At 53.1% G+C, this 12,416-nt stretch overlaps 1 pseudogene across 1 annotated transcript in view; it reads left to right on the plus strand.

Moving 5' to 3' along the window:
* LOC102815547 overlaps nucleotides 1-12,416 on the plus strand; it is a 25,521-nt pseudogene that overhangs the window by 3,914 nt on the left and 9,191 nt on the right. The window contains exons 3-5 of the transcript XR_438703.1: nucleotides 10,355-10,424; nucleotides 10,513-10,704; nucleotides 11,011-11,133. The product of XR_438703.1 is annotated as an uncharacterized LOC102815547 (transcript). The remainder of the gene's footprint in view (nucleotides 1-10,354; nucleotides 10,425-10,512; nucleotides 10,705-11,010; nucleotides 11,134-12,416) is intronic.

Raw genomic sequence — 12,416 nt, forward strand, 5'->3', positions numbered from 1 at the left:
TCATTCCCCACTCTTATTTTTAGATTTCATCTCTATGAAATTTGCTTCAAATTAAATAGTTACTTTGATTCTGGGCATTGTTCCTCGGATCAAAAGAATTAAGCTTAGGTCTTGAAAAACAAGTTTTACAGAGGAGAATACAACAAGGTAAGCACTGAATACAGCAACATATGAAAATTCCTATGATAATACAAACCCGACCCTCACTATTAACATGGGTAGGTCACTAAGACAGCTAGCTTTCATTATCTGCTGTCCCTTACACTTAGGGCCGTGTTTGTCTGAGCGGTGACATTAGGGTCTCTACCATTGTAAGGCAAGCTTGCTGATTTTCACATTTAGGGTCAAGACCATAGCAAAAAGGGGTAGGGTCACACGCATGCTCAGCTGGACTGAAGAGATTTAGATCAATACAGAAGTCCAGTGGGGGGGAGGGGCACTAGTGATGCGGTCTATCAGTCAGTTTCTGTCTCTGGGGTAGGAAAGTGGTGAGTCTTCCAAATGTCCAGAGCCTCTCCACCCCCCACCCCGCCCCAGTAAAGCTAATGGAGATGCAGGAGAAGGCCTTAATTCCACAAAGTTCAACTACCTTGGAGCAGAATTTTAAAAAACAAAATAGGGCCAATTGACTGGATAGATCCACAAAACTATGATCCTCAATCTTGGGACCAAGCAAAGGAATCCCATGAAGTGTCTGATTGTAGCTAAGTTGTAGTAACAGGCACATCCCTTTTTGTGGTTGCAAAGTTCTATGAAACGCTTTATTTGCCATTTCACATGCCTCCCGTTCCCCCTGCTGTACAGCTTAATGGTAACAGCTTTGGAAGCCCTAGACACAATTGCTATGAGTCAGAATAGACTCAGTGGTTTGGTTTTGGGGTTTATACTAGTCTGCTCTTCTCCAGAGCCCTGGACAGATGAGGGGGGCAGGGAACCTCGATGGCATCCCAGTGTGCCCACCCGGCATCAGTCAATTATAAACCATCAAGTTGATTTTGACTCTTAGCTACTCTATAGAATAGACTAGAATTGCGTAAATATTTATAAAGGCAAACTGCCACAGCTTTCTCCAGTAGAACAGCTGGTGGGTTCAAACCACCAACCTTTGGGTTCGCAGTCAAGTGCTTAACCTCTGTGCCACTAGGGAAGACTGGAAGGGACTTTCGAAAAATCACACAGCAAGTCAGCAATGGAGCCCAAATCAAAGACCCAGGCTTCCTGATGCCCAGCTCCAGGCTCCTGTTTGATTCCTCAGTGCTTGGGGGCACTGCAGGCTCAGAGGAAGAGCTCAGTGAGGCCGTCTAAGAGCAGAGGACCAAGATAATGGGTCTGTGCTGAGAGTCAGGAGACCTGGGGGTAGGAGCTCCAACCCTACTCGGAACCTGTGTCCTCAAAATGCAGGGCTGCTGCGTGAGATGTTCTCTTCCTCTCTCTCTCTCTCTCTCTCTCTCTCTCTCTCTCAGAACTCTCCTTTAAAAAGCTTTTCACTGTGAATTGGGTGAAGGCTTACAGAGCAGATCATCAGTTTTACATCCAATAAATCACACACTGATTGCAAGCCCCTCCATGTAACAATGGTTCTACTTCCTCCCTCTGGTACCTTGTTCCCTGGGAAATGGTGTCCTTTTCATCTTGAATGGCTGATCATTCCATGGTGAGCACACCTCACTAGTGTTGCTGTCCCCACTAGATACCTATTCACCGGTTGGTTGAAAATTGGGCCGCAAGGGTCAGTTCCTTGCCAGACCTGAAAGGTGATTGAGGGCCAGTCTCATGTTCTTCTGGTCTCTTTCTGACCTGTAAACCCAGTCTTTTTTTTTTTATAATTTAAAATTTTGTTCCACATTGCCTCCCATTCTATCTGGGACCTTCAAATGTGATCCTTTTCAAAACAGTTGCTAGTGGTAGTTGGACACCATCGAGCTCTTCTGGCTTCAGAGTCGTGGAGACTGATGTTCCCATGGTCCAGTCATCCACTGGACTTCAGTTCTCATTACTCTTCTTTCTTCGGCACATAGACCAATAGTGCACCTTAGCTAGCCGCTGATGAACTTTTAAGATTCCAGTCAACAGTTGCTACTCATCTTAGAACTCTTTCAAACTCAAAGTTTATATAACCTTTGCCATCATTACATTAGAAGTGGCCACCTATCAGAAGGTAGGGGAAGGAGGGAGGAGACAGGTGGCAGATGACAGATACAGAATGGTGTTTACCATTTCAAACTCTTAAAATAACTGTCAGCTGGGAACCGTCTCCCCCTCAGCTAGCCACTACCCAGCTCATTCACAGGGTTTGAAGTCAGGGGGTATATGGGCTCAGTAATGCCTCTGTTCTGTGCATGCTGTGTGCACGTTTCTAGGCTCTGGAAGTAAACCTCTGTTCTCACGGGGCTTCTACAGACTGGAGAGAGAAAACAACACAACACATGAGGACGTGTCCTAGGCTGCTCCTCTTGTTAGGTGCCAGAGAGTTGGTTCCGAGTCATAGCAACCTTATGCTCAACAGAATGAAACACTGCCCAGCCCTGCGCTGTCCTCACTAGCTTTATTAAGTGTGAGCCCACTGCTGCTGCCGCCACTATGCCAATCCATCTAATTGGGGATCTCCCTCTTTTTTCTCTCCTGGCCGTCCTTTGTTTTAACCAACGATGATGTCCTTCTCCAGGGACTGGTCCACCCTGACTGATAATATGTCTGAAGTATGAGAGATGAAGTTTCCGCTGGCTTCTAAGGAGCACTCTGCCTGTTAGAAGGTGAGAAATGGCATCAGGAAACACATGGCTGGGAAGAGGGAGATGGGAGTGTTGGGGCAGAGGAGGTAAGGCGTGGAGAGTGGGTTGAACAGGTGAGTGTTCACTGAGGAGCCACTGGTGCTGTGAGGAGAATCCAGCAGGTACCTTCCGCAGCCTTCCCTGGAGACTGTTGGAACAGAACCAGGATTACTCACAGCTGGGGTTTTGCCAGATCGCAGTAACTGAAAGGCTGAGGGCAGGGGAGCTGGGAGTTTGGAAATTCACACTGCTTTGTCCTGATCTGGCCCCCTACCTCCCCAAGACACTGCGTACAGCAGACAGGGTACTTTCATTGCCTTTGTGCCACACCGGGTGCCACCAGACCCTGTTGGCAAGCTCCGCCCATATATTTTCCTGTTTCCTAGCAACCAGAACAATACTTGGCCACAGTCAGTGTTGAATGATTTCTGTGAATGGGATTCAGAGAAGCTAAGAGACTTGAACCTAGGACTGTGTGTTGAGAGGACGAGAGGCCCTCGGCCTAGCCTGCCTGAGGCTGAGTTCTGCCTTCATCACTTCACATTGTGTGACAATGGATATGCTCCTGTGTGTGTCCTCAGAGCTTAAGTTTCCTTGTCTGTGAATTGTAGATAGTAACAGTCCGCACCTTACAACGCTGCTGTGAGGCCGAATCGCCAGTGTTTATGAGACTCTTAGAATACACAGTTACTGTTGCCATTACTATCGCTGTGGCATACCCCCCCCTTCGGGAAGGGCCCCCACCATATTCCAGTGTCAGAACTGGGGACAAAGAAACCAGCTGAACAAGTCCAAGTTTACCCAGAGGGACATGAGAGACCAAGCTTGGAAACCTGACTGAGTCTGACCAAAACCCAACAGTTGTCAAGTCGATTTGGACTGTTAGCAACCCTATCTAGAACCCGGAAGAGCCTGAAAGAACTCCTGGGTGTGGGCAGAGGAGACAGCCTGAACAGGACGCGCGTGTGAAAGAGGCTGCTGCTGGTGCTTAAGTATCCCCCTCTGAGTGCATGGCACCAGCCTGAGAAAAAGACAAAGGGTCTAGATAGGGAGAACGTACGAATGTACGGCCTGGCCTTCCTCGCCTGAGCACAGCAAAGAGCCGGCCTCTCTGCATGATGGAAGAGAGATGGGCTGGAATTCTTTCAACCCACCACGGGGATGGGAGGGGGAAACTCAGGCTTGTTCACCAGAACCTGGCATGCTGGAGTTACAGGGCCCCCTCGGAGCGCGGGTGAGGTAAGTTTAGGACAAATCAAAGGCAGCGTGCTTCACCCAGCGGGGGGGACACCGATGGAACTCATTACCCCAAGATGTGGGCTTGGCTGGAAATAGAAATAGCTTCACAAAAGGTTTAGATAAATCCGTGGATGACAGCCCCATTCATGGGTTCGGAGGCAAAGGGGCTGCTCAGGGCCTGCTGTCCCCCAGGGAAGGCATCAGGGAGGAGACCCGGCCCCCCTCAGAACAACCCTTGGCGCCCCTGTCAGAGGCAGGCTTTGGTTGCAGGAACCCCAGGAGGTAGGTTCTTCGGTGTGATGTTCCTGTCATTGGAGCCTGGTCTGTGTCCTTGGGCCCTGTCCTCAGCCCAGCGTCCCCAGGCACTGTTTGTGGGTATTGTGGGCACCACCAGCTCAGAGAGAGAGAGCACAGTGACTGGGCAGTCCCCTAAGGGACCAGCAGAGGGAGACAGACACCGCGTCCAGTCCTGGCTCCCAGCACTGAGTCTTGCTACATCCTCCGCAGTGGTGGGGTCCAGCGAGTCTCTGTGGGGGCCAATTTTGTGGCCCACGCTAGGCTGGGTCCCACAGCACGAGTGGCTGTATCCTCCCTGGCCGAAGGGGTCTGTCTGATGTAGTGGATCAGATTTCTGGATCTGGGACTCAGACTGCTCTGTGCCTCAGTTTCCCCAACTACAACAGCAGGAGAACTGTCTGTGATTGTGTGTAGAAATGGTTGGACAAGGGCGTCTGACCTCTAACTTCCCCAGGGAGGAAAGAGAATCACCATCAGCAGACGGGACAGACAGCCTCTTGTCTCCAACCTTTCTCCCAATTCTGACTCCAGCCAATGGTCCCACCGCACTCTCCACTTCTCTGAGGGGTTTGATCTTTCATTACAATGGCCACATACAACTCCAGAACAGGCTCATGGTTAGGGGGCTTATGAGGGAAATAAATAACACGTTAAATTCAGGATCAAACACAACTCAGGGAACAGTGCTTTGATCAGGATAATTCCTCAGCTGCCTGCAGACAGGCCTCTCCTACGGTCCATGGGCCCTGAGGGCTGGCTCCTGCTGCCCCTTCAAGTGTTACAATGCTATTTGTTATTGCTGTTGTTAGGTGTCAAAGTGTATGAGACAAAGTCTCATCATCTTCCCTTCTAAGGAGCATTCTTCTGTTTTCCATCCTCCAAGACAGATTTACTCATTCTTTTAGCAGTCCATGGTACTTTTAATTGGCTTCCCCAACACCATGATTTAAATGTTTCCATTCTTCTTCCGTCTTAATTTTTCATTGTCAGCTTTCCCCTGCATATGAATCAGCTCCAAAGCTTGGGTCAGACGCATCTTAGTCCTCAAGGTGACATTTGCTCTTTTACACTTTGATGTTGTTATGTGCCGTGAAGTCGATTCAGACTCACAGTGACCCTATACAGGGTTTCCGAGGCTATAAATCTTTATGGGAGCAGAAAGCCTCATCTTTCTCCTGCAGAACAGCTAGTAGTTTTGAACTGCTGACTATGAGGTTAGCAGCCTGATACGTAACCCCTACGCTACCAGAGCTCCAGCAGAGTTGCCCAATGCATTATGTCCTTTGACTTCTTGACTGCTGCTTCCATAGACATTTAGGTGATGTTGTTAAGTGCTGCTGAGTCAGTTCTGACCCATACAGACCCTGTATAGGGTTTCCAAGGAGCAGCATGTGAGATTGAACTGCCAGCCTTGCAGTTCAAATGACTTTGCAGTCTGAGGCATTAACCCACAGCGCCACACTAGGAGTCCTATCTCCATAAATGCTCAGAGGCACTTCATTGCACCAGGAAGCCTTCTGCCGGAAGGCACTCAGCTCTCTGCCTTGCCCTGTGAAGCTGGAAGTCCACTACGCTATTAAACACCCGCCTCCTGGCTCTGCTGCCACCTTTATTTTCTCACGATCTTGAACCATCCTTGGTGTTAAGTGCTCTCGCCTTCTCTTGGGTCTAGGAGGTTCTTAGCACAGGGACTTTGGGCTCAAAGGATGTGCTCTATTCCCAGCTCTTCTTGGTAATGAAGTCTATCCCTGTCCACCTGTGGGATGGCTCATTTTAAACCTAGTGGGACAGCAAAACTCATCAACCCCCATATTAGGGTTCCATACTTGGCACTGTGGGATAGTGTCCTGGACCGCAAGGTTGGCGGTTCAAAGTCACCAACCACTCCTCGGAAACTGTATACAAAGTTGCTATGAATTGGAAAGGACTTGAAGGTGTTTAACAGTAACAACAAACACAATATTTGCATGGTCCCATCACTACAAGAATGCCATGCACCTTATTTGCATTATTAGCTAGCTATCCAATCCTCTTGGTGGGCCATAAGCACCTCATTTGCATAGTCTCACTCAGTCCTTTGGTGGGAGCTATAAGACCATAGTGAGAAAGGTTATATCAAAGCCATCACACTGCATACTTTCTGTGCTGAGCCACTCAGTACATGCTCAGTGTGACCAGCAGCTCTAGTATCTGGGTCGAGACCAGACATTTCTCTGAGCGACTCAGAGCTTCTTGTAAAGCCTTTTCACTCCATCGCCTCATCTCAGTCCCTCCAGCAAACCTGGAGGCAAACCTAGAGACCAAGGGTTTTTCTAGAGTTCCCCGGATGAATGGAGGTGGAGTCAGCGGCCTCTGGTGCCTGGTCTTCAATGCATCTCCGGATAGACTAACTGCACGTCTGAGGAGTATTGATGTCCCACTGGACTTCAAGCTCCTGGTGGACAGGGCCTGAATCTCTACCATGCCCCAGCCCCAGCCCCAGCCCCAGCCCCAGCCCGTGAGCTCTCCTTTTGGCCACTGGCTTTCTCCCTCTGGAAAGCCTTCTTTCTCTAAGGGCTCCTCCCTTCTCCCTCTGCTCACCTTTCTTCCAGTGCCACAGCCCTCTGGACCCCATCCGAAGCACCCGCTTCACTTCAATACATCAGCACTGAAATCAGTGCAAGCTGCTCTGGTGAGGACCGTGAGATGGCCTAAGAAGATGCCTGGGGGTGAAGAGACGGACAGGTTCTTCAGATGGTGGCAAGCCTGGACAGGGGCTGGCATGCAGGACAGTGGGGACTTTGGGCTCCTTTTCTCCTGCCCTTCCACACCCCAAACTCCAACTGCAACAAGGATGCTGTCTGCGATACAAAAGCAGATCCTCAAGGGTGTTTACTGATTGAGGTTGCTTGTAACACAAGACAACCACGTGCGGTAAGGGTCCTAGATCTGCCTATGCCCTGTGGTGGGGAGTCCTTGTGGGTGACAGACTCCAGAAGGTAGAATGGGAAGGACAGAGAGTTTAGATGTGTAGATAGGGGCCTGGCAGGAGGGGAAGGTGGCATTACAGAGAAAGGGGACCTTAACAAAGGTAGAGGGCAGGTGGCGTTAATAATCAGTCTGATGCAGTGTTTCCAAGAGCCAGGAACTCCGACTGTGTGGACTCGGTCATCTCTCGTGCAAGGAGGGTGCCAGTGTCATCACCTCACTTTCTAGAGAGGGGTTCAGTGAATTACCCAGGACCCCATGGCTAGTGAGTAAGCAGCCAGCAGGCGCTCTCCTAGCCCCAAGCCCTCCACTCTCCCAACAACGCTTCAATGGCAGGCCTGTGTGTTGGAATGGCATCTCGAGGGGCAGCCCAGAGAAGGAGGCATCTGTCCTCTGTTCCCCCTGCCCCCTTGGAGGAGCCCAGACAGTCTGGAGAAGACTGAGGAGCCTGAGGGAGGGAGGCTGGTGGGGAGAGGGCGGGAGGAGCCGGCAGTGACTCAGCAGGGCAGGATAAGTATCTTCCAGTCCAGGGAGAGGTAACCCCACATCTCTGCCAGGGGAGACGGAGTCACGGAGCCTGAGGCATGGGTTGGCCAGGGCAATGGAACATCCCAGAGAATGGCATGGTGGAGCTGAGTACCTGGGGGTATCCCTTCTGCCCTTGCCTTCCCTACATATCCATCACCCAGACATCCATGCAAATGAGAAGACACAGCTGGGTCAAGCAGGAGAGAGGCACAGGAGTCCCTGGCTCCTCTCAACTCTTCTTTCTTCAAAGGGAAGCAGGGGGTGCCCTCTGGGAGGGTCTGAGCGGGTCAGGTGTGGATAAGGGACCCAGGGCAGGGCAGGCTCTCGTGCCCCTGGGGTTTCCGCTGACATCACGGCCAGCTCAGGGTGAGCCAGGGCCCTCTGGGCTCCTGCCCACTGGAAGGAAAGGGAAAGTGCACACCCTCTACCTTCCAGCCCCGCCCGGGCTCCGACTGGCACCGCACCCTGGAGGGCACACACTAGCCAAGGGGAGGCCTCCTCCTGGGGTGGCCTGGGTGGGGCTTCTGAGCCCACCTGGGTCCTCTCTTTACAGGCTCACAGCTGGGGTCCTCAAAAAGCAGAGGGAAACCCTGGGAGGCTGGAGGGGCCTCAAGCTCCGAAACCCGTTGCTCAGTCCTGGGCTCCAAAGGTCCTGTTTGTGAGATTTCCACGTTTAGTTGAGGAAAATCAGTGCTCATGGTTTTGTCCCCACCCAGCTTGGAGTGAGTGATATGGGTACCTGGCCCATATCTGAAAAGGAGCCCAAAGTCCCCACTGTCCTGCATGCCAGCCCCTGTCCATTACTGGGTCCCGTCAATGATGGGTGACAGGAGAGCTCAGGATTCCACTCCAGGCAAACAGGACCCTCAGTGAGTCCTAAGCAAGGCCTGCTGGGGGCAGGCTGTCACTGAAATCTGTGTGCTCTACGCCCTAGCCTCTGCTCTTTCTGGGAGTCCCACCTGTGCCTTCGTCCCCAGCCTGCACCTGAAGGCTAGCCCTAAGACCAAGTCCTACTCACTTGCCTGTGGGGCTTTAGGCCAGTTATGTCATCGTCTCAGACCTCACTTTCCACATGTGTAAAATGGGGAAATAATTGTTTCTGTCTCCAGGCTAATGGAAGGATAAAATGACAGAAAACAGGCACATTCAGCACAAGGCTGGCTGCAGCCAGAGCTCGATACATTTAACTGTCAGTGGTGTTTAATCCTTTCAGGTCCAATGAGAAACTTGGGCACGGAGCAAGCTGGCAGTGTCCACTGAAGCCTCCTGGCTCGCAGCCTGCTTCACTGTGTCCCCAGCCTCTGGAATGGAGTAGGCACTCACAGACTGCTTGGTGAATGAATGAATGAATGAATGAATGAACGTAGCTCCAATACCAGGTCCCTGTAGGAAGCAGACAAGAAGCTCCCCAAATCCAGGCACCTAGGAGCACTGGTGTCTTGGGCACTTGGAAAGCCTGCCCTGGAGATGCCAGTTGAGGGTTGGAGGGAGGGAGTCTGGGTGGCTACCAGCCCCATTTCTTAGGAAGGTAGCCCTGCCCCCACCTGGCCTCCTTTAAGAAAGCTTTGGCTCTTGCAGCTGCTGGCTGCTCAGGTTTAGGACACTCCCACTGTCCGGTCCTGAGGGACAGACAGGTGGTTCACCAAGGGCTCCCTTGACCTCTCCATCCTGTGCAGGGCCTTGGACTCAGTAGGGACTTGGGAAAGGCCTAAAACAATTTCCCATGGGACAGAAGAAATGTTGCCTTCCAGAGGATGCTTTCTGGAGCTAAATGGGGTGGTGTCTCCTTGAATCTCTGCCTGCTCCCTATCAGCGACCCCAGATCATTAGAGCTGGAAATGCCCTTGATCACAATCTATTTCTGAGACCCTAAGGGGATTAGGAACCTTCTCCAAGCCCCCCAGCTGGAAGTCAGCAGACAGGCACCTGTCCCACCTCAGTCTCAGTCGAAACCCTAGAGGTGGGATTCCTGCTGTCTCTCTTTTCTCCCCCAAATCCCAACAGCCCACCCCCACTTGGGGATTTGGCAGAATAAAAGACATCATCTTTATTCCAGCCCCCACCCCAACACAACTGGCAGCTCTGAGCCTGCTGCCTTTGCCCAGACATGGCAGAGGGGCACTGGCAGCTTGGGAATGGAGTTGATTTTCCCCTTGGCAGGGTGGCAGATGGGGGAGGGGAGAGACTGGGCCCCCACTAGGTGAGGGGAGAGGGCAGGGAGGCAAGTCTGGACAAGAGGGCAGAGGGAGAACACGACTTTCCCAGCTCGTGGGGTCACCTAGGATCCAAGACAAGTGGGGGCCCTGTGTATAGCCATGTGACCCCCATACCCACCTGGCCTGGCTTGGCTCCCCCTTCCAGAACTGCAGCCCCCTACATCCTGCAAATCCATGCTTTCTAGACCCCCAAAGTGAATGTTTGCAGGGGTGGGGGCAGCCTTGTCCAATGCCCCCTTCTTCTATTCCAGCACCCCTTCCTCTTCCCCTCCTTCACCCCTGCTTTCCCTTCCTCCCACTCCCACCCTCTAGCCTCTTTGTGTCTCCTCTTCCCAGGCCCCCCACCCTCTTTCTCCAGCTCCCCCTTCTCCTTCTTTCCCCTAGCTCGACCAGGCCTCCTCCTCCTGTGTGGGGGCTGCTTTCTCCTGACTCAGCAAGGTGCTTTATAAGGTGCTGAGGGGCTCCGCCAAATCCAAACCACATTGTCCATGTAGCCGTCTCTGCAAGGAGCGGCGCAGGGCGCAGGCGACTGACTGCGAGCACAGAGAGGGCTGGGGCCGCAGCTCCCTCTCCTCTCCCCAGAGCACTCTCCTAAGGGCTGGCTGCCGGGCCCTCCTGGGTAGTCTCAGTGACACTGAACCACTGGGCATCTGCCTTCTTGACCTTGCCATGGACATCAAGAAATGGTCAGCTTAGTCGCCACGAGTGGCATGGAAACTGCAGTCTGGGCTAATCGGGGGTGGGCAGACCCAGAGCCCTGGTCTGGTTCTCAAGGGCGGTAGAGGTAGGGTTCCAATGACTCCAGAGAGTCCCCTGCCCCCAAGCCCAGGCCAGCTCTGCTTCCCCAGCCCTTTTTCTCCTCGTTTAGGAAAAAAAAAAAAAAGAGAAAAAAAAAAAAAAAACCCAACAACAAAGTCTGTCCCACTCCAGTGAGGTAATTGAAAACAAACTTCTTCCCCCCCCCCCCACCCCCCCACCCCCGTCGTCCTCAGTGTGCAGAAAAGGGAAACGCTGCCCTGGGGCCCAGGCCGCAGCTATGACCCACGGGCTGCCGCCGCGGGGGCAGCCTCTTCCTTGTGGGGGTACTTCCCTCTCCTGGGCAAGAATGGGGGACAGTGAGAGCCTTCACCTTCCAGGTCCAGCCCACCACCTACCTCTCCCTGTCTGGGACAACAAATCAACAACAAATGCAACTTCCTCCGGATGATTTAATTGGTGGCCTGGCTCTAGAACACCCAAGCCTTGGGAGCCCTGGTGACACTCCCCCTCCCCCAAGAAAAATCCTATATGGGGATGTCTGCACCCCAGAGGGACGCTGCTTCCTTGCGTCTTCCCACAGACCTTTGTAGAGGGCGGGCAAGACGAAGGAAGGAGCCCCTCTAGGAAAGGGCAGACCTTTGGGTCCCCTAAGTCTCCAGTGGCCCAGCCCAAGCCAGTAAGGAGGGAGGGGGAAAGGCAGTCAAGGCCAGACCACCCCTACCCCACCACCGAAAAAAGCCACAGCTCCAAACCCCAGAGGAAGGAGGATGCCAAACGGCTTTATAGTGAAACAGTTCAGAAACGGGGGCCTTGGGCCGGCTGGCGCTGAGTCAGGAGAGAACCCTTACGGAGTCACCCTCGAAGCCTCTGGTGTTGAAACTGGTCTGGTGCCTCGTGCTGATTAATGAATTACAAAACCCCCGCCCCGCCTGCATCCCGGCACCCTGGTCATCGAGAAGAATGAAGAATCTTGCGAACTTGAGGGAAAAGCCCGGACAAGTGCCCTCTTCCCCTGAAACTCTGGGCAGTGGGCCTGCGAGGCTCTCAGGCTCCCCCCCAGGGGGCACTGTGAGCTGGTCAGTCACCTGCCCCAACCTCAGCGCCTCACTTAGCCCAGCTTCTGGAAATGGGACAGGCGGCGGGACAATAGGCTAGGGGGGCCGTCGGCCCAGACAAAGGGCAGCAGGAAAAACACCATCACTTGCTGCGAGGCCAGCTCGCTGGCATTTGGGAAAATGTGTCATTGCATTTACTCAGGGGGAGGGGAGGGGAGGAGAGGGAAGGTTAGTGAGGAAGAGGGCAAGGTAGGGTGGGAACCGAGCATGGCACTGGGCCAGGGGTGGGGGGCAGGCGGCCCATGGGGCCGACACTGAGGGAGAAGAAAGGCAGAGGACCGGCGCACCCCCCTGGCTCATCGCCCGAGTTTGCAGACAGACCGATGCCCTCCCCGCCCCCTCCCCTAGGAGGCCCAGGGTGGTACCGCCGCCGCCTCGCCTCACCTCATCCCCCCTCGGTGCTGTGGGAGGGAGAGGAGCCCCAGAAGCCCTCCCTTCCCTCCTCCCCTCCTCCCCCCACCCCGGGGAGGGCCGCTACAATTTGTGGTTACAGCTTTACACGTCAGAAAAAAAAAAAAAAAAAA

The sequence above is a fragment of the Chrysochloris asiatica genome, unplaced genomic scaffold, assembly GCF_000296735.1.
Source record: "Chrysochloris asiatica unplaced genomic scaffold, ChrAsi1.0 scaffold00040, whole genome shotgun sequence".
NCBI classification, from domain to species: Eukaryota; Metazoa; Chordata; class Mammalia; order Afrosoricida; family Chrysochloridae; genus Chrysochloris; species Chrysochloris asiatica.